The following is a 20,328-nucleotide window of genomic DNA, read 5'->3' as shown; positions in this document are numbered from 1 at the left end:
GCTGACATCACGCGCCATCGGGGCTTAGTACTAGGTGAAATCTACCATCACCTACCAAACCGACCTTCGTGTTGATTACTGATATATACTTTTCTTTATTTATCCAAGCCCGCTAAATAATGGAATTTGCATGTCTTTTGACATTATTATCTTTTTCATATAAAACTCCTCGTTTACGATCTTCATTACTCCGCTAACAAATACTTTCGTAAGAAATATATTCAGTTTAGCTAATTTTGATGCATGTATTTAATATTGAGTTTAAGTATTATAAATATAATGCAATAAAATATAAGCAGTAATCACGGTCAATTTATTCATGAACCTGGTGATGGTTGAATCCCTTTGGGTTACTTTTCAATGGATTGTCAATATTTCGAAAGGGGTCTTTCAAAGGGTTGGAAAGAAGCTTGATTGAGCGGAGAGGGAGTCACCGATTCAACTTGAAGTCCTAATATGCTTTGCCGTTGCTTACATTCTTCAGCATTCCACCTTGGCACACACTCTCGCCGCTGATTTATACGAAACGCAATGGGATTAACTAATTTACACCTCAAGGTCAATCTAATCAACGCCACCTGAATGCATTTCCTATTTCTTGAACCTTCTCTCGTGAATTGGAGAAAAGCCTCTTCCCACGGAGTGGCGCAAAAAATATCATAACCCTTTCTGAAATATGAAATTTTCTTTCTGAAATACTGTAATTCTGTTTTTAAAAATCATCTCCCCGTAACTGATTTCGGAAGAACGGTTTCAATGGTGAACATATTCAATGGTGAGATATACAACTATCAAGCAAAAACATTCAAAACAATCAATGAAATTCCAAATAATTTGAGGTATCTGTGGACAGGTTTTGAGCTTCGTAAGTGTAAGTAGTTTGGAAAATATAGGATTTGAATATTCACGAAAAATGTGAAATACCTAATTTATCCTGATAATATTTCTCGTAAAGACCGCTTAAATTTATTAATCCCTTAATTTTTCTGATCATATCATCCTGGTAAAAAGTATTTGACTTTCATTTTAAAACTCTCAATTGAGTTAGAAATTAAAAAAAGTACGTTTTGACTAATTAAAAAATTATTTAAATAAAAGCAACTATACTTAACTACTACTACTTATTCTTCTAAGAATCTGTCTGCCACACCAAATATTCCTTTGCACTCCATGATTAAGAGTATCAATATAAAACTACGGGATTAAAATGCCTCACTATGGTTACAATGACCTGGTGGAATGCCACCAAAAGATTTTATGTTTTTATGAATGAGATAACTTGATGCAAAAAAAAATAGTTGTAACTTTCAAAAAAGACATAAGAAATGGTGGGAGTTATTAGAAATGAGCTTGGAAATTCCGCAGAGAGGACTTTTAAACGTGGCAGTAATAAATGCTAAATTTAAAAAAAGAAATGAATTAAATGCATGCCCTACTCCGATTCAAAGATTAAGTTCCAAATAAGTCATAAATGTTTTTAGAATTTGAGTCATAAAAATGTATCCTAAACAAATTCCAAAGAAACTGCGGGAGATGCCGCAACAGTAACTTTTAACAGAGTCATCCGCTAATGTGCATTTCAATGCAACAATTTCAGAGCGTAAAAATCATTCGCCTTGACTGGGACTCGAACCCAGATCCCTCAATATCCGGTCGAGTGCTTTAACCACTTAAGCTACCGAGGCGTCCTCTTGAACTCTGAAATTTTGGGGCTTTTAAAGGAACTAGATGTTATGGCGAAATTTCAGAGTTAAAGAGGACGCCTCGGTAGCTTAAGTGGCTAAAGCACTCGACCGGATATTGAGGGATCTGGGTTCGAGTCCCAGTCAAGGCGAATGATTTTTGCACTCTGAAATTGTTGCATTGCGATGTATCCTAAAGGCAAGATGCTCAGATCCATTCAGATGTGTCTCATTTTGAAGAAAGAGGATATTTGAGCTGATGTATTTTATTCACACTTCACAACCCAGTTGGCACGGGGTGTCAAAATAAGAAGGAGATGCTTCTAAAAGGGCTGACTGACAGCTTTCTGTATATAGTGCGGGGCGCGGTACAAAGGAAATTCACTCGTTTCTCAGGGATTGTCCGAATTTTGATCCTCTGGTGTTGATGAACACATCTCGCAATAGTAGCCTCTAGTATACAAGGTCCTTACTGAAATGAAATGATTGACCTTGTAATTCCATAAAGTTACGCCCGAGACAACAGATTTTGTACAAGGTGCGTTCCAAGAGTAATGCAGTTACTTTTTAAAAGTAATTTATTGAGTAGATTTGGACAAACACTTAAAATTCTTCAAAGCACTGTCCTTGGGCCTCTACACATTTTTTCCAGCGACTCTGCCATGACCCATACACACCCCGGAAGGGGTCTTCTGGTACCTCTCGCCAGGTCTTCATCACGGCTGATTGGATCTATTGTATGGACGGGTTCATTTCATAGCAGGAACAAAAGCCGAAGGAACAGAATGAAGTCCACTGGCGCGACCTCAGGGCTATAGGGGGGGATGGGGCAGCGTTGTCACCTGGTGTTTGGCCAGGAACTCGCGGGCTCGAAGCGTTGTGGTAAGGCGCGTTGTCGTGATAGACTTTCCAGGCAGCGGATGTCTTTTCTCGTCCTGATGACCCTTTTTTGGAGTCTTTCTAGCACATTCACGAAGTAGACTGAGTTAAGTGTCTGTCGTCGAGGAAAAAACTCCTCATGGACCACTCCTTCACTGTCCATAAATACAATCAGCATTGTTTTCACTTTTGATTTGCTCATTCTTGCCTTTTTTGGGCTTGGGGGACTGGTCGGTGTACCACTAAGAGCTTTGGCGTTTTGTTTCTGGGTTTTATTAGAAAACCTAGGTTTCATCTCGAGTGATGACTTCGTTCACATAATCAGGTTGATTTTTAATACGTTGCAAATGTTCACTAGAAATTTCCTCTCGGTTGATCTTTTGTGACACGGTTGGAGCGCAGAAGTTTACAATAACTCACTTCCTGCCGCTTCCACCGCTTGGAGAGCACTGAGACCGGTTTCGCGGCAAAGCTTGGCGTTTCTCTACACACTCTGAGTGGTTCAATTCCAGTTTAACCAATAGGAGCGGTGCGGGAAATACAATTGCATTACTTTTGGAACGCACCCTGTATATGCTCCCTGGCCCACCTTAATGCCACCATACCAGACAAGTCAAAAAAACCTCATCTGTAGGGTAGAAAGTATCCAAATATTAAATCGAAAGATGGAAGGGTATGCCGCTCGCCCAATTATATTTACCTCTAAATACGCGAAATAAAGAATCGGTTCGCTAGACAACGTTTCGGCTTGCTCTCGGTCGTCTTCTCGGAAAGATCCAAGCCTCTAGAGTGGGCGACCGAAACATCCTTCGGCACGAATCCTCGCCATCCTTGCTTATCCTCGTCCCGGGGGCAAGATACAAGCAGCTTAAAACTTTGTGATTAAATAAGGGCTGGTGCGTGCACCACGCCGGCTGTCATCACCTCACTTTATCGGGGGCAGGAGCCACCACGGAGGCACCCCTTCCACTTCGGGACCCGGAAACAGATCCTAGATCTATGAAGAGGTCAGGGTGCAAGCCCAGGAAGCCGCATAAACCTCTGCGTATTTCTATGATGCGGAATTAACTTTTGTCGGCTTGAATTACACGCCCGCTTAAATTGGAGCCAGGCGGGAGGCGGAGGAGAGATACGGAAGCTGGGCGGGGGCGTGGCCGGCTGGCAAGTAATCAAGGGCCAGGTGAGTTGGGGGGGGGATTGGGAGGAGATGGGGAAGCTGGGGGTCGTGGCGGGAAGCTTTAAGACGCGGCGAGGGCAACCACGGAAGTTAAGTAGGCACGCACATTCCGCGTCACAAGGGAGCGGTCGGTCGCCATGGCAATGACGCCCCCAAGGACAAGGGCGTCTCCTTGGTGAGATATCCTTACATTGGAGTGACATTCCGGGGAGGGCACAGTTGGGAAATGTCCGGCAGTCTTTTTCTATCTTCTAAATGAACCATTTTGAAGTAATCTTCACTTGATATGCATTCTATGGATCTAATGAACACCGAAGCAAAGAATAGAAAAAACCGAATGGTGGATAATGACATCTACTTCCAATTAAACGATTTCGAATCGCAAAAATCAACTTCCGGGACCGAAATTGGAAGCATAAGAGAAAATATCTTGATGCTAGACTTAGGGGGAGTACGTTTCTCCTGGGGAATTTATTTTCTAATTTGAAAGGAAATCATGCACTAGGAATGACTGAATGGCGCAAAACGAGGAGGAGTAACTCAATGCTTCGTTGATTCAAGCTGAAAATTGGACGGTAGACATTCAACATTTTTTTATGAGCGAACTGAGGATAATATGCACGTCGACGACTAAGCTGGTGGATTACACAAACACGCGAATTATGGACTTTTATTGGATATCTACCGAATGGAAGTGAAAAATCAAGCCTGATAAAGACGTTTTTTGCCACAAGGTTAATTATAAATTTTATATTATGCATTAAGCATTATTTATCAACTGTAAGGCCAATTAATTCAGTTTAATAATATTTTTATAGCACGATTAATTGAAAATAAATATTAACAAATGAACTTTATTGAAATTCTCTGATTTCGTCAATAAGCCTTGAATGCAATTTGGCATTACTATGTATTTTTATCCTACTTAACGCATGAACTGATTATTTCATCAAGGCCAAGTGTAGAAAAACGCTTAAGCTCATGCCGATTTACTGAGGTTTTGTGAAATCGTATTAAATTTTCATTTTAAAGTTACGATTACGTTGAATTCCCATTTTTGGGCATTTATTCCAATTTCGATCTTTTTAACATTTGATAAAGAATAGAGGGTAATGTTTGGGTCTTAAATGTATTCCTACTCATTAATAGCTCCGAAGGACTATACCATTTTTACATTCATTATTCAGAGTACTTACTACTAATCTTTAATTCATTGATGGTCTGCGTGTTCAACAAATCATCGCACGTAAATTACGCAATGCCTCTTACTGAAATCTTAATCAGGAAAAATTTCACAAACCATTTGGAATAAGTCTAAGTGTATTAAATCGATTAACGAATCGAAAATTTCTCCAGACGGTCATTAAAACGAATCTGTCGCTCTTAATGCTAGCCTTAAATTCTTAAGTTGTAGATTTACTCCATATATCTGTAATCATATACATAAAATCCCTGTAATTCTTCACATCTCTTAAAATCGAAAGTTCGTTCTCTAATTCGACATATCGACATCGACATAAATACCCCGCGATCCACCATAAAGGTGTATGGCAGGGGGTACAAGCACCAGGTGGGAAGGGTGAGTGATAAGGGAGGATATGGGAGAGGAAGGGAAAAGGGAAAAATATTCAGTAAAAATCTATCAACTAACGTGAAAATTTTTATGCATGCTGGAGGAAGACTAAATTCAAAATATGCCCCTAATAAATTAATTATTTTCATGCAAAAAACGGAATAAAAATGAACCACAACCATTAATCCGGCAGACCTTAACCATTAAAAGACAGTTAATGCAGAATTGAAGAGTAATAGGGGGAAATTCCACCATTGCATGGGAATGCAACTCTTCTTGGTTCTTTAAGTCACAGGGAGAGAAATGACACACCGCTGCGTCACATTTCCAGCTTAATTCTGCGTATTAGTGGCCACTGTCGTCGAAATCCTTCCCCTTCTCATTATTTCGTTTTGCACCTGTTCATAAGTTATTAATCCAGCTAAGCCATCCTCTTAAAATCTGACATTTTAAGGGTTTTAAAATAGGACTTCTCGATAGCTTAACTGGCTAAAGCACTCGACCGAACATTAAGGAATCCGGGGTCGAATCCTGGTCAAAGGGAATGATTTTCATACTCTGAAATTATTCCATAGAAATTGCTTACTAGCGGATGACTCCGTTAAAATTCACTGCTGCGGCATCTCCCACAGTTTCCTAGAAGCTCCAGATCTTCTTTTTTTCCAAAAAATTGTGGAATGTTTTTTTTTCCATCGTCGTGGACGGCTGGAGTGGGGTAATTTGTGATTTGATAGGTGGTGGTAGGTCTTGGGAAAGCAACGCGACCCGCGTAGGGTGTCTGTGGGCCGTTACAGTGTGCTGGTCACTACAAAACCGGCTCCACGTTTGAGGATCGCCTTGAGAATCCACGATGCCACGTTCCATGGAGGAACGATACGCGATGAAATGTTGTCTCAAACTGAGAAATTTGTGTTTGGGAGATATCTTACCGCAATGTCCCGAGGAATGGTGTCCCGTTGGCACAAGATGTTCTGGGAGGTCGAGGGCGTTGCCCTGAACACCCATCAATGACACAGTGTGATGAAAATGTACCAAACGTGATACATTTGCTCGATTCTGATTGATTCCCAAGTGTCAGGATGTTAGCAGAAGAGTATTATATTCAGAATACCACAGTTCATTGCATTATTACAGAAGATTTAGCCATGGTAAAGGTGTAACAAGCTGGTCCCCAAGGTGCTGCTGGAAGACTGCTTGCGTAGTAATCTTGCGTTTGGCCTCTTGAACCACGGGGAAAGTGACTGGAATTTAAAAAAAAATAAGTGGCGACTGGGGACGAGATATGGGCCTATGAGTACGACCCAAGTACAACCCCTTTCAGTACCATTTTGGACTGGCTGTGGCAGTGGCATTTTGGCTGGATGACGATATGTCAAAGAGGCCGTGACGAGGTGCCTGAACGAGATTCCTGTTGATGTCTTACAGGAAACATACCACAACTGGCGGAGGCACTGGCATTGGTGTCTCGATACCTAAGGGTGCTCTTATGAAGTATTTTAGCAATTTGTACATTGATCTACAATACATGTTTCCCCCAGATGTATTCTACTTATTTTTGGGACAGACCTTGTATCATTATTTTTGTAGTCTTATTTTCTGCTTCTTATAGAACTTTGAATTATAGTCTTAACTTGGCTTAATTATTGATTACATTTCAGCGAAATAATAAAAAAAATCAATAATCGGCAATCACAGGCAATCATGGAGTTCCCCTTCGCATGCAAATAAACCCGTTCCAAATGACCGTGGATCGCCTAGCGGCCAAAGCGCCATCTCCTTGGAGGTTAACACCTAAATGTTTTCACTTTTAATCACATTTTAAACTTAAACCCAATTTAGTATGGCTTCCGGGGAAAATGCGACTGGCAGAACTAACCTTCTAAACGGAGCACCAGACGTCCCTGCTCTGATACCCTATACTATCAATCGTGTTGGAACTGGTTTGTATTGAATTTATACTATAATTGAAATTATCTAACATTTAAAAAACTCTACACGTTATAAGCATTTTATGCCGCATACAAATGGGACCGGGAAACATTTTTATGGCAGAGGTTATTCCGAAAGTCATTAAGAATAAAACGATAGCAATGCATGAGTGAATTCTGAAATAAAAATATCAGTAATAGTTTGGTTCACTCCACTTAAAATATAATGCATTATTAATACTTGGAATTAATTAATTAGTCAAATTACGCACCCATTATTTATCTTGATAATTATAAAACTATTCATAAAATGATGTTAAGGAATGCATGTTGTGCAGGAATGAAAATTATATTATTGTCCTCTTCCTGATTGTGTCAAACACAATTACATATTTATCGCTGAAAAATCTTTTATTTACCGAAGGATTGTTATGTTTATCGTCAATACCCCACAAAGTAGTCTTATATACTCAGTTTGCTACTTTATTTATGATGTTAAATGGCCAAACGTCTGCAATACTATTAGTATTCACCCTTCATCCCTTGGGACAACTTGAGCAAAAAGCGCACACCCTGACTCCACGCTTCACGCGCATCCTTTTAATTGTTAAGCCAGGATGTTTGGAAAATTAAGCAAATACTTTCTTTTGCAAGAAAAATACTGAAAGAAGAGTTCAAGCTAATTGAAATTGTATACCAAAAATTATTCCTCATCAAAATATCAAGGGCGTTTGACTAATTCGTTTTGGCGTTTGATAAATGTGATATTTTGAGTAAAATCATCACTGAAATTACAATGATATACGGCGGGAGACGACGGATTATAAGAGTAGTTTCATCGCCATGCGTAGTAGTTTCAGGGCATCTATTTTTGGGCTCTAGAGGTTATGTGAAAAAATTAACTCTTACACCTTCTCGAATTAAAGCTTGAAGTGGTTTGAATGTTTAGCATGTAGTATTTTACCATTAAATTCACGTAAACTTTTTGCAATTGGAGATAGCGAATATCATTAAATATTTTGGATAGTTTAGTTTCTAATTCCTTATAGGTTTCACGCTACTTTATCAAAATTAGTTAGGTTGGCATACTTACTGGAATTTACGTAAACTAATTGGAATGCATAACAAGATTCTTACTTTTAAGTAGTTATTGACATAGCAATGTTCATATATATAAATATATATGAACATTGCTAAGTATATATATATATATATATATATATATATATATACAGGGTTTTTCCGGAAAATAAGTGTACTGATTTTTTCCCGCCGCTCCAGGCGCGCCCAGCACCGCTCTGACGGGCTGCGATTGGGGGGGGGGTATGTTGGCAAGCGACGCTGAAAAAGGCAGTCGGCGCTGAGCTGTGGTGTAGTGAGGAGCTCTGTTAACGCGAACCTCCACGCTCGACCCACGTCACGGAACGCGATGCCGAAGTTTTTGGAGCAGCGTTATTCCATCAAATTTGCGGTAAAGCTTGGGAAATCGTCTACCGAAACTGTCGGTATGATTAAACAGGCTTACGGGGAGTCAGCCATGTCCAGAAACATGATCTTTCGGTGGCACAAGATGTTCGTGGAGTGCGGAGTGGCACACCCCATCATCACCCCGTCAAAAGAAAGCTCGCATGAGCAAATCTCGGATCAAGGCGATGCTCATTGTCTTTTTTGACAAAAGGGGAGTCGTCCACTACGAATTTGTACCTGAACGACAAACTGTAAATGCTGCATTTTACGTCCAAGTGCTCGACAGGCTTCGAAAACGAGTCGCCCGCGTCCGGCCAGCGATCAAAAACATCTGGCGGCTGCATCACGACAATGCGCCGTCTCACACCGCGCTTGTCGTGTCGGACTTCTTGGCCAAGCACGGCGTGGCAACGCTGCCGCACCCACCCTACAGCCCGGACTTGGCACCACCGGACTTCTTTCTGTTCCCGAAGAAAAAGAGGAGTTTGAAAGGAACGCGATACGGGACTTTGGACGCCGTCAAAGAGGCCGTGACGACGTGTCTTCGAGAGGTTCCCGATGATGCCTTCGCGGGAGCGTTCCAGGAATGGGAACGCCACTGGAACAAGTGTATCGACTCACAAGGGTCCTATTTTGAGGAATATTAGCTTAAGATATGTAAAAGTGTAATCAATTTTTTTACTGAGCTCAGTACACTTATTTTCCGGACGAACCCTATATGGGTTATTTTGGCCTGGTAGCGTTGAGTTGAAATTATGTCCATTTTAATTACATGGTAATCCAGATTTTTTTGCTACATAGAGTAAAAATATAAAGAGAACCGGATGTGCATAGAATAAATGTTGTAACTTCAAATAAGCTCAGCGTGAATAATTAGAAATGGACGGCCATGGCCGAGAACCCTGCGCTTGCCGGAGCTCCCTCCTCACCCGGAAGCCGATTCTTCAGAGCTTAGCCTCGCCTCTGCCCACCAGGGTGACGTTGTTTCCAATCTCTTTCTCTCTTTACTTCTATCATGAAGTCGCAACTGGAAAAGGGGAAATTTGAGGAACTGGGAAAATGGTAGTGTCAATTCATACCATCCTGGCTTCTTTTACCTTGACGGAACACGTGAAATCGGTTCGTCATGCCAGTAATTGCTGAAAAACAACTCTACGGTTTAAATTGGCAGATTCTCCCACGATATGACACGAAAGGAAATATTATCAATTAAAAGTATCTCATAATTATGGTTCTTCCTGAAGGAAACTAATTTCATTGAAATAAAGAATTTTTCAAGCTAAGGTACTGGAAAATATTTTTTTTATTTAAAAAAATTAATATTTCAAAATATGGAAAGAAGTAATTACTGAAAGGTTTTCGCACACAATTAGTCTTTTGGCCGGTATTATGATTCTCTTTTCGTGTTCCCGTTTGGCTTTAACTAACAGGCGGGTCTAAAAAGTGTATTATTCTCTGTTATGGCCTTTGGTATATTTTGCATCCCAGTTTATTAAGTAACAGGATTAAAGAGCTAATAAGGACTAAAATGAATGTTAGTCCTGAAATATGACTGCGTTCAACGTTAGAACTTAACATGGTAATATAAAACGAAAGCAATCGAAGTTATTACGGAAACTCGTATTAAACGATCGCCATATTATTGCCATTGGAATCGTTGAATTTGTTCGGAGGTGTTTGATGAAGTTAACGGAAACGCTCTTAAGTTAGCTTGATGAATTGAAGAGTTGATGGATCGACGATTTTTTCACATTCACGCAGGCTGAATTACATACCAGTCTCTCGTTGCTGTCGGAGTTGTTTGAATCACACATTTGGAAAATTTAAAAATACGCGGGAAAGAATTTTTCCTACTTTATACTTACATTGCGTGATATTCGTGAGAATTTTATAAACGGCGAAGTAAAAAATTCAACCAATGTACTTTGAAGTCAGTTAAGATTCAAAGCAAATGAAAAGTCCTATGTCTTTCACTTCGTTAATTCCTTGGGTGAACACAAGTGTCAAGGAACACAAATATGTCTGTCGAGGCAGACTAAATATTTTATATCAATGCCATCATATGCTACTGATATCATAATCGTATCGTATATGATATAAATAGTTAGATAAAAAAAAACCATAAACACAATAATCAACCCGAAGGTCGGTTTAGTAGGTGATGGTAGAGATCACCCAGTACTAAGCCTTATACGGCATGTCAATACGGCGTGTCAACGGCGTATAAATTCACACATCAGGGTAGGGGGGGGCAGTTCCTTTCCCTGTGCCGGTTACGGTTTCCCAGGAAGACCTGGTACCCGAAAAATCACTTTAGCTTGGTTGGAGCTGCAGGTGCCCAGAGTGCCTTGCCCGGGAATCGAACCCGGGACCCTCCGGTCAGCAGTTCAACGCTCTACCCACTGGACTATCGCGACCCACAATTAGTTGTATATACGTGCATAATTAAAAGTTTAGCTATGGAGATTGACACGAAATAGAATAGCATGCAGGATAATAGCAAGAGCGCAGAAGAGGGAAATGTCGGCGATTATGAAAAAGGAAAATATACATCCTTGTAATACTGAAATGAACGCTGCAGTAAATGATCAAAAAAGGCCCTGGGTATCAATGACACACGCTCGGAACTGATGAGAAAGTCAGGAAATAAGATCCTGTTAGGGTTGTGCAACTAAATACGTTAAATATGTCTGAAGGGAGAAAAACCAATTAATATAATAGTTACTGTACCAAAAAAAAGGCAAACAAATATGAAGAACACTATGCATTATATGAAGAACACAATGTATTTTTCCACTGTTCTTTATTTTGGTACTACTAGTTTCAATGCTTAGACATCATCATCAGGTGCAAATTAGTCAATTTTCGGTTCATTTATTTAACATTTCATTTATATACCATAATACCATAATTTTGAATTCTCAAAAAGGAGGGACTAATCTCCGAAGTTAACTTCGATCATTTCGTATAAAAAACTTTTGAAAGATAACCATCTAATCGTTGAAAAAGCGGGCAAAGGCAGTGGTAGTGATGAATGAAAGTGACTGAATAAACAAGTGTAATGGCTTCATCAACAGCGAAAAAATTGTGAAAATATCCCAAATGACGCCTAAGCGTTGAAACTAGTAGTACCACAAAAATCCTTAAAATAGTTATAAAGTGTTTTAAAACCTCCCCCAATATCCTCAAACAAAGTAAAACATACAAAGCAACAGTGATGAATCCGAAAGCTCTCAGAATTTTCGGCCTTTCAAAAATTCATAAAGAAAATATTCCAGTGAATTGCAGTGTACCCGCCCACACGAGGAAACTAAGCAACCTTTTGGACTCCGTCTTCATGGAGCTTACAAATTTCCAACCAAAGTTAGGAGTGAAAAATTCCAGTTATTTATGTGCCCAGCTCTCCAAGAAAGGTCCCCCACCCTCGAAACATATCCTAGTGTCATTTAATGCTACAGACATTTTACAAGTATTCCGGTTTTGGAAGCATTGGTAGTGGCTGAAAAAGTGCTATTGCCAAACCGCCCTTTCTCAATGAGTTTGTCAATACTGAGATTGCGTGTTGAGCAAAACTGGACCCGGGTCCACAATGCATACAACAGATAAAAGGAAGGATTAGCAATGGGATCTCCTATATCACCATTCCTTGCTGACCTTTACATGGACAACTTTGAAGAAAAACTATTCAGCAGTCCCTCATTTTTTACAAAGAACATTCACTGCCGTTTCGTTCCGTAGACGATATGTTTGCATAATGGACAGGCACTGAGAGACAAATAGACAATTTTGTGAATACCATAAATTCCCAACGCAAAGAAATCGATTTCGCACGTGAGAAAGAGCAAAATGGGGAACTCAGTTTTCTAGATATCACGGGGTCTAAAAAGGACGGGGTTTTGAATTTTCAATTTTTCGTAAAAGTACCACCACAGGCCATATCATCCCCTTCTGCTTCCGCCATCACATATCTCAAAAGCTATTCACTCACCATTTTCTGCTAAATAGACTGCTAGACATACCTCTCTCTAAAAGTAATTTTGTTCAAGAACTAAAGACGATCAAAGAAAGAAAAATGGGTACAAATAAATTTTAATTGAAAAACTACCACACAGAAAACGTTCCCTTAGAACCAAAAATATTTTGTTTAAGCCAGTCCATATAGATGTGAAAGATTACAAATGGTGTACACTGCCTTATTATGGATTGATTCCACAGAAGATATATTTTTTATTTTACTTATTTATATACCCTGCAAGCCATCACTAGGGTGTGTGGCAGGGGGTGAATGCAAACCAGGATAATTTTACCCGAACATGACCGTACCGCGGTCAAACAATTTTATTATGATCCCCTTTCGCTCGTGGAAAAAATGATATCTAAAATCTATCTGTTCTACTCCTTATCACTTAATAAGTTAGACAAACTCTTCCCCAGTGAACAATTTAGGATAATTTTTTACAATGCGAACAACTTAAAATCATTCATGGAGAGTACGAAAGACAAAGTGGAAAAACAAAATATAAGTGGCATTTATAAGTTAACTTGTAAGGGCTGTAGTGCCATCTCGATGGACTGAACGGGGAGATCATTGAAAACACGATCGGAGGAGCATAAAATATTTTTTATGAAATGTGACTTCGCGCAATCTCACTTCACCAAGTATATGTGGGAAGAAAATCATGGGAGCGATTTCAATCCGCAACTGATACACCAGATGGATAAAGGAAGGAGTATGGACAAGTGGGAAGAGCTGGAAATCAGAAAGAATTTGAAAAAGGGTCACTTGGTCATCGAGTTATTGTTTGAACACCTCTCCCCTGTCCTGGAAGCTCCACTATCCTTCACGGAAAGACTTAACTACCCAACCCCTGCACTGTGAACCCCACAAATTGCCTTTCCTGACGCTTAACCCTTCTTTCCTCCTTCCCATCAACGCCGATCACACCACCTCCTATTCCTCCCTCGATTTTTCTCTCTCACCAACCCCTTCCCCCACAAGAATGGATTATAAATGGAACCCAACTTTACTAATTTGTACCTGATGATGACGCCTAAGCGTTGAAACTAGTAGTGCGGAAATAAATATCAATGGAAATATACATTGTGTATTCCATTTAATGAGCATCAATTTCAACAAAGTTGAGCCAGAAATCATCAAAATGAGCCAACAAATATGAACCATTTGCAGCAATCGATCCGAAGACGCTTGAATCGAAAGTTTTGGCAAGAATATTATACAGAAGAACAGAGAAGGAGCAGAATTATATTAAATCGAGGAATAATGTTTTTTTTCTTGCTCCTTGTCCCAACCAACCTGTTATTGATAAATGTCGAGAAAAACTGGCAACGATTATGTTTGATGAATACAATACCATAAGATAAGAAAATGGTAATATATCGCCAAAAACAATTGTGCCATCATATTTGGCAAAACTCATTTATCTCCATTCATTGAATACCTATATTATTACCTTTGAAACTTAATCACCGAGGAATTTCTGAATTTCAATGAGAGAGGGACTGTTAATTTGCCCATTTGAGCGAAGTCGGATTTTTAATGAATATATAACATCGCAACATGGTCGTTGATTTTACTTCCTGAAAATTAGGGCTCTGCGGCTAATCAATAGAGTTTCGTTTTTATTGTTTTTGCGTGACCTGCTTCTTTTCAACGGCGCCGTAATGTTTTTTTTCAGAAATAACTCGGGCGTTTCAACTCATTAGCACAGAATAATCGCGACCCAATATACTCCTTAGGCATTCATACCTCCAGACGATGATCGAGAAAATAATATATCCCCGAGATTTTAGTTCCCCGCTTTGATTAAAATTTCGCGCATAAAAACATGGAATAAATCTGGATTCTGCGTCATTTCCCGTTAATAGAATGCTGCCAATTGGATTCCTATGGGTCGGGATGGAAAATGTTGCAACCTTTAATTAATTCGTTTCGGGAGAATAATTAGCTTGCGGTGGGGGTTCCGGCGCAGCATCCAATCACCAAGGGGATCGGAAATAAAATGAGCAAACCGCGGATTTTTTTCTTATTTGGTATTTTTTTCGATCGTAAAATGAGATGGAGGAATGCTCGGCTACACCCAAACCCCGGCACTAAATATTTCGAGTTGAGGAAATTAAAAAAAATATATGATATTGTTAATAACAACAATATTTCTCAAGCGGTTTTATTCATGCCTCTCTCTCTCCTTTTAATCCAACCGAGTCATTCAAGTACGGGTTGTAATTGGAATGTTGAATTACATTACGGCGAATGAAAACCGGTGAAAATTAAATCGGGGCAAACGCGATCACATTCGTAACGATGAGAAAATGATCTGCTGCTTCCGGAGCATTACAAATTCCTCACTTTTTGCATCCCTGTTTCGCTGCTCAACATCATTGCATTTTTCAAAAATTAAATCGACTTGAATTTATCATACTTTAAAAATGGAAATTAGTAAAAATGTCTAGCGCTCTCTAATAACTCCTGATAACTGTTTTCCCAATTGCATTTTTTTTATAAGAAACAAAGAATATTCGTGGTGGTACTGTTTTTTATTAAACACACAGTAATCAACCCGAAGGTCGGTTTAGTAGGTGATGGTAGAGTTCACCCACTACTAAACCCTATACGGCGTGTGAAAATTCACACATCAGGGTAGGGGGGCCAGTTCCTTTCCCTGTGCCGGTTATGGTTTCCCAGGAAGATCTGGTACCCGAAAAATCATATAGCATAGGTGGAGCTGCAGGTGCCCATAGTGCCTTGCCCGGGAATCGAACCCGGGACCTTCTGGTCAGCAGTCCAACGCTCTACCCACTGGACTAAAGCGACCCACTGTTTTTTATTATGTTATAAAAAAAATTCACTTTCAGGTAAGCACTACCACTATTGCGTCCTAAATTCAACGATTACTTTAGTTACATTAATTGAATGTATTTGCGCCGGATTGATTTAATTTAGTGATATGAAAATAATTTACGTTCAAGTTTTACATTCAGGGTAAGATACGAAATTTAGAATATCTAGTGACTGTGAGTATATATTACATACGAAATCAACCATGATTTACCAATAACTCAACTTCTCTGGCCTGCTGTTAACATACTATATGTATGCCTTTATATCTAAATAAAACTTATGTGAAAGTTTCACGGATGTCAATAATTATGTATATGAAGTTAGCACTAGCGAACAAAGACAAAAACACAGAAACACACAAAAAAGAAAGAAACTCAATATTTTTCAAATTTTCAGTGGTACAAGCCATCTTTCTCAAGGAAAAGAAGGAAAGAACTGAGGGAAACGTTATAACAGAAAGGGCTGGAAACGGTGGAGGGGAGGGGAAGGTGGGGACAGGTTAGCGAGAGGAAGAGTTGGGAGGGGGATGTTAGAAGTGTGGAAATAATATAGAAGGTGTTGGGAGTGCAGGGGGGATGAAAATAAGTCAAGATTGGGTTGATTGATGTCTAATATTAACACCTGGTTCATTCCCGGAATCAGTGAGTCATATAAACGCCTGCTCTATTGTTTTGAGTTCGAGTGGAGGACCAGAGGGTGGAAGAGATGCTAAAATAGATACACTAAGCATTTATCAAAGGGAGTGTTGTGTTTTGTATCTATAGATTGATAACCAACTATAGTATATTCAAGCAACATTTTCCCAACAAAATGTTTCTCTAAAACTAAGCCGAAAAATATCCCTGTAGAGCAGACAGCTCAAATACCTATATTTGAAACCGAGCTGTCAAACTGAGCTACATCCGACGATGCTAGTCACTAAATAACTTTTCCTCAAATGTAAAGTAATACGTCCCTTTGGACAATTGCATATTAGACTAAGCAAAACATTATTTTCTGCATAAGAGCAAACGTTGCTAAATATCATCCGCAGAGAAAATAATCGAGAAAACAATTACATTTGGCAAACCTCCCATTCAATTACAAATTCTTACATAGTAAAAGATAGAGGTTCAGAGACTCTCCAAAAAAAATTGGTAGTCATTTTAGCAATACACACTCTTGGGACAAGAGGCTTATTTTTTTATAAAAGACTGTACCAGCTGAACCCTTTCTCGTTTGCACGAAATCCCCTCCTCACCAAGGCATTCATGTCTTATCATTCGTTATTTTCTGGGAAACCTCAGGGAAAAAGGAGAAAGGAACTGCCCCTCTGAAGGATTAATAAAGTTTGCACTTGGTGCGATCATCCCTTACTTATTATGCCGAATTTCTGGATGATTACTGTGGATATTTTGCATAAAATATTACTTAAGTATCCATTAGTATAGGTGACTTGACACAAAATATAGTTAAACAACCGTTCAACATTTGTTATCTTTCTTTTCTTGCTTATGTAGCATCTGCTGTCAAGCCAGAATTGACTGACTGAGAATCAAACTAAAACATATCTTTCCAATCGAATATTAAAGGCTTAAATTGAATAGCAAAAGATAAGGTCTAATATAATATAACATTCTACTTGGTAGAGAGTAAAAACTTAAAAAAATTGAGATTTATACGGGTAGAGAGGAGTATATATCTGCAAAATATTATCCATAAATCTGAAAAGAGTCCAACTTTTATATCCTGACATGACAACCCAAAAGCTACATTTTGCAATTGACTTCTTGTGATTTTTACCTTGTATTATAGGTAAAATGTATTATTTCACAAACTGTGGTGCAGTTTTCCTTTCCCCAAAAATATTCGCAAGCTCATAATTATTCAATTCCCTCAATGGTATGGGGTACATTCGATCCCCAAATCCCTATTAATCCCGTACAAATTATCATTCCTATAGCTTGCTGTTCACTTAACTTTGAACAAATGTCAACTGTAAGCTCTTTCGCTTCAAAATTTTGATTTGATTTTTCATCTCCTTGCAATTGTTTTGAGTTCTTTATTGAAACACTATTATCAGGTATTAATTTAGTATTTTAATTATATCTTTCAAATTAATTATTACTATTTTCCACTTGTTCCTACCAGATTGTGGTTTCTTTTCTGATCGTACGACGGATGCTAAGTCGCATTTACTATTATTGCAATAAGAACCCATTGCAAAAATTCTCTCTCTTCCCCTTTCACCATACCTACCTCTCTGTTTTTACAAATTTATAGAAAATTTCCTTTAGCCGTAATAAATTAGCACCACTCGTCCAAAAGGAAAAATATGAATTGCTGCGATGTTTTGTGCTGCATGTTTTGTGGGATAAGAAATTCCACGATAGTGGCCAACCACAACCTGTCAATTAGAATACCCTTCTGTAGAGGTTAGCGGGAATGTTACTCCCTCGCCAGTGACCAAATACACACACAAAAACTCAACCCAAAATGGAATCCTTCACAAGGTTGAAGAAACTCCGCTAATTCCTTAAAGATTTCTTCCCCCACAAACCATCACAGCAATTTATATTTTTCCTTTTTGGACGAGTGGTACTAATTATTACGGACATAGGAAATTTTCTTCAAATTTGTTATTTTACGAAGCCACAGAGTTCAAGTTTTCTAGAGTTTACTTCTTCGTTAGTTTCCTTTGACGCCTATTTCACCATTTTCATCATTATCCACGCGCACATCTCAAAAGACCACAATTTCCGTCTTGCTTGCTTCAAAAACTTAGTTTCCGAGGCGTATAACACCACGATCCTCATTAAACATTAATTATTATTTACAATAAAGTAAAAATTTACGTCCTGGTTTAAAGCTATACATCTTTTTGTCAATGAATTCATTGCACTTCACATTTTATGTATAAATATTAGATATTTTAATTAACAAGTAATTGATTTTTCAAAATATCATTACCAATTGATCTTTTTATCGAGCGTTTTCATTGGTGAGCTTATTTTCCCTTGCTTGAACGACATGGAGAATTAACATGCCGACGAAAAAAGATTGCCACAGAGCCTTCATTGCGCATTCTTCCCGTGAGAGGCATCCGAAGAATGGGAACGAACGCGCCGGGACTCATACAAAAACGCTCCCTTCCAGCAGCCAGCCAAGGTCCTGATCTTGATCCACCTAAATCATAAATATGACCACGGGAGTCCCGTGGCAAGGATAATTACTTCGCTCCCACAGCCTTAAAAGGGGACGTCGGAATATTGACTGAATCTTTCACCTCTCTCTCTCTCTAACTGCTGAGATATATTGCGTTGTTCTTGCGGCCTTGGCTCCTGCTTGACCCCTCCGCACTCGGTTGCCGCCGGTGGGGGGAGGTCTGCGAACACAAACGAAGGGCTAACAATCCCCTTGGGACCTTTAATACTTTCAAAGATTGGGCGGCCGGATTCCAGACGTGTCCGTCCAAGGCCCGCGACCCACACCCCCGCACTCCCCTCCCCCCCGGCAACACCCTAACCCACTCCCCCCACCGCCCGCGACGCCCAATCTGCGGAAGCAGCGGGCGTGTACCGTCTCCCTGCGAGTGCGACGCAGCAGATTAATGAACACGGTTCCGGACGTCCAGCTGAGACGAGCAACTGGAACTACGGCCCATCGCCATTGTTTAGATGGATGAATGAAGGATTAGTTCGTGGACCGCAATCCCAGTTTTTCCAACTAAACCCTATTTTGCTTTGTTTTCATTCTTCTTGCAATGAAATGATTAGAATATGCTGTAAGAATATGGGATCCTCACGAATTTGGACTGACTGCCGAATTGAATCACGTGCAGTGAAGAGGAGTTAGATTTGTAAAGCGTCGTAATGATAAATTCAGGAGCGTATCCAAATTATTAGAGGAGCTAGACTGAAAATCACTCACGGAGCGAAGGCAAAATTATAGATTGACGTTCTTTCATTAATTGCAAGTCCGTATCTGTAGTAGTGACGTTGAAAATGTATCATTACCCCCATCGTACTACGGTAGGAGAGATCATGTCAATAAAATGAGAAATATTATGTGTAGAATATTATGTGTAGAATATTATGTGAAGAATATTATGTGTAGAATATTATGTGAAGAATATTATGTGTAGAAAATTATGTGTAGAATATTATGTGTAGAATATTATGTGTAGAATATTATGTGTAGAATATTATGTGTAGAAAATTATGTGAAGAATATTATGTGTAGAAAATTATGTGAAGAATATTATGTGTAGAAAATTATGTGAAGAATATTATGTGTAGAAAATTATGTGAAGAATATTATGTGTAGAAAATTATGTGAAGAATATTATGTGTAGAAAATTATGTGAAGAATATTATGTGTAGAAAATTATGTGAAGAATATTATGTGTAGAAAATTATGTGAAGAATATTATGTGTAGAAAATTATGTGAAGAATATTATGTGTAGAATATTATGTGAAGAATATTATGTGTAGAAAATTATGTGAAGAATATTATGTGTAGAAAATTATGTGAAGAATATTATGTGTAGAAAATTATGTGAAGAATATTATGTGTAGAAAATTATGTGAAGAATATTATGTGTAGAAAATTATGTGAAGAATATTATGTGTAGAATATTATGTGAAGGATGAGTAATTTTTTCCTAGAACGATAAAAGATCAGAATAACATTGGCCGACCGCGGTTGGGGAAAAATACCTCGGGTCAAAATTAGTATGGTGTGTATTCACCCCCTGCCATATGCCCTAGCGGCGTCTTATTTG

Source organism: Hetaerina americana, unplaced genomic scaffold (genome assembly GCF_022747635.1).
Source record: "Hetaerina americana unplaced genomic scaffold, ioHetAmer1.1.p SCAF_20, whole genome shotgun sequence".
Classification (NCBI taxonomy): Eukaryota; Metazoa; Arthropoda; class Insecta; order Odonata; family Calopterygidae; genus Hetaerina; species Hetaerina americana.
Note: the sequence above shows the minus strand (reverse complement) of the source record.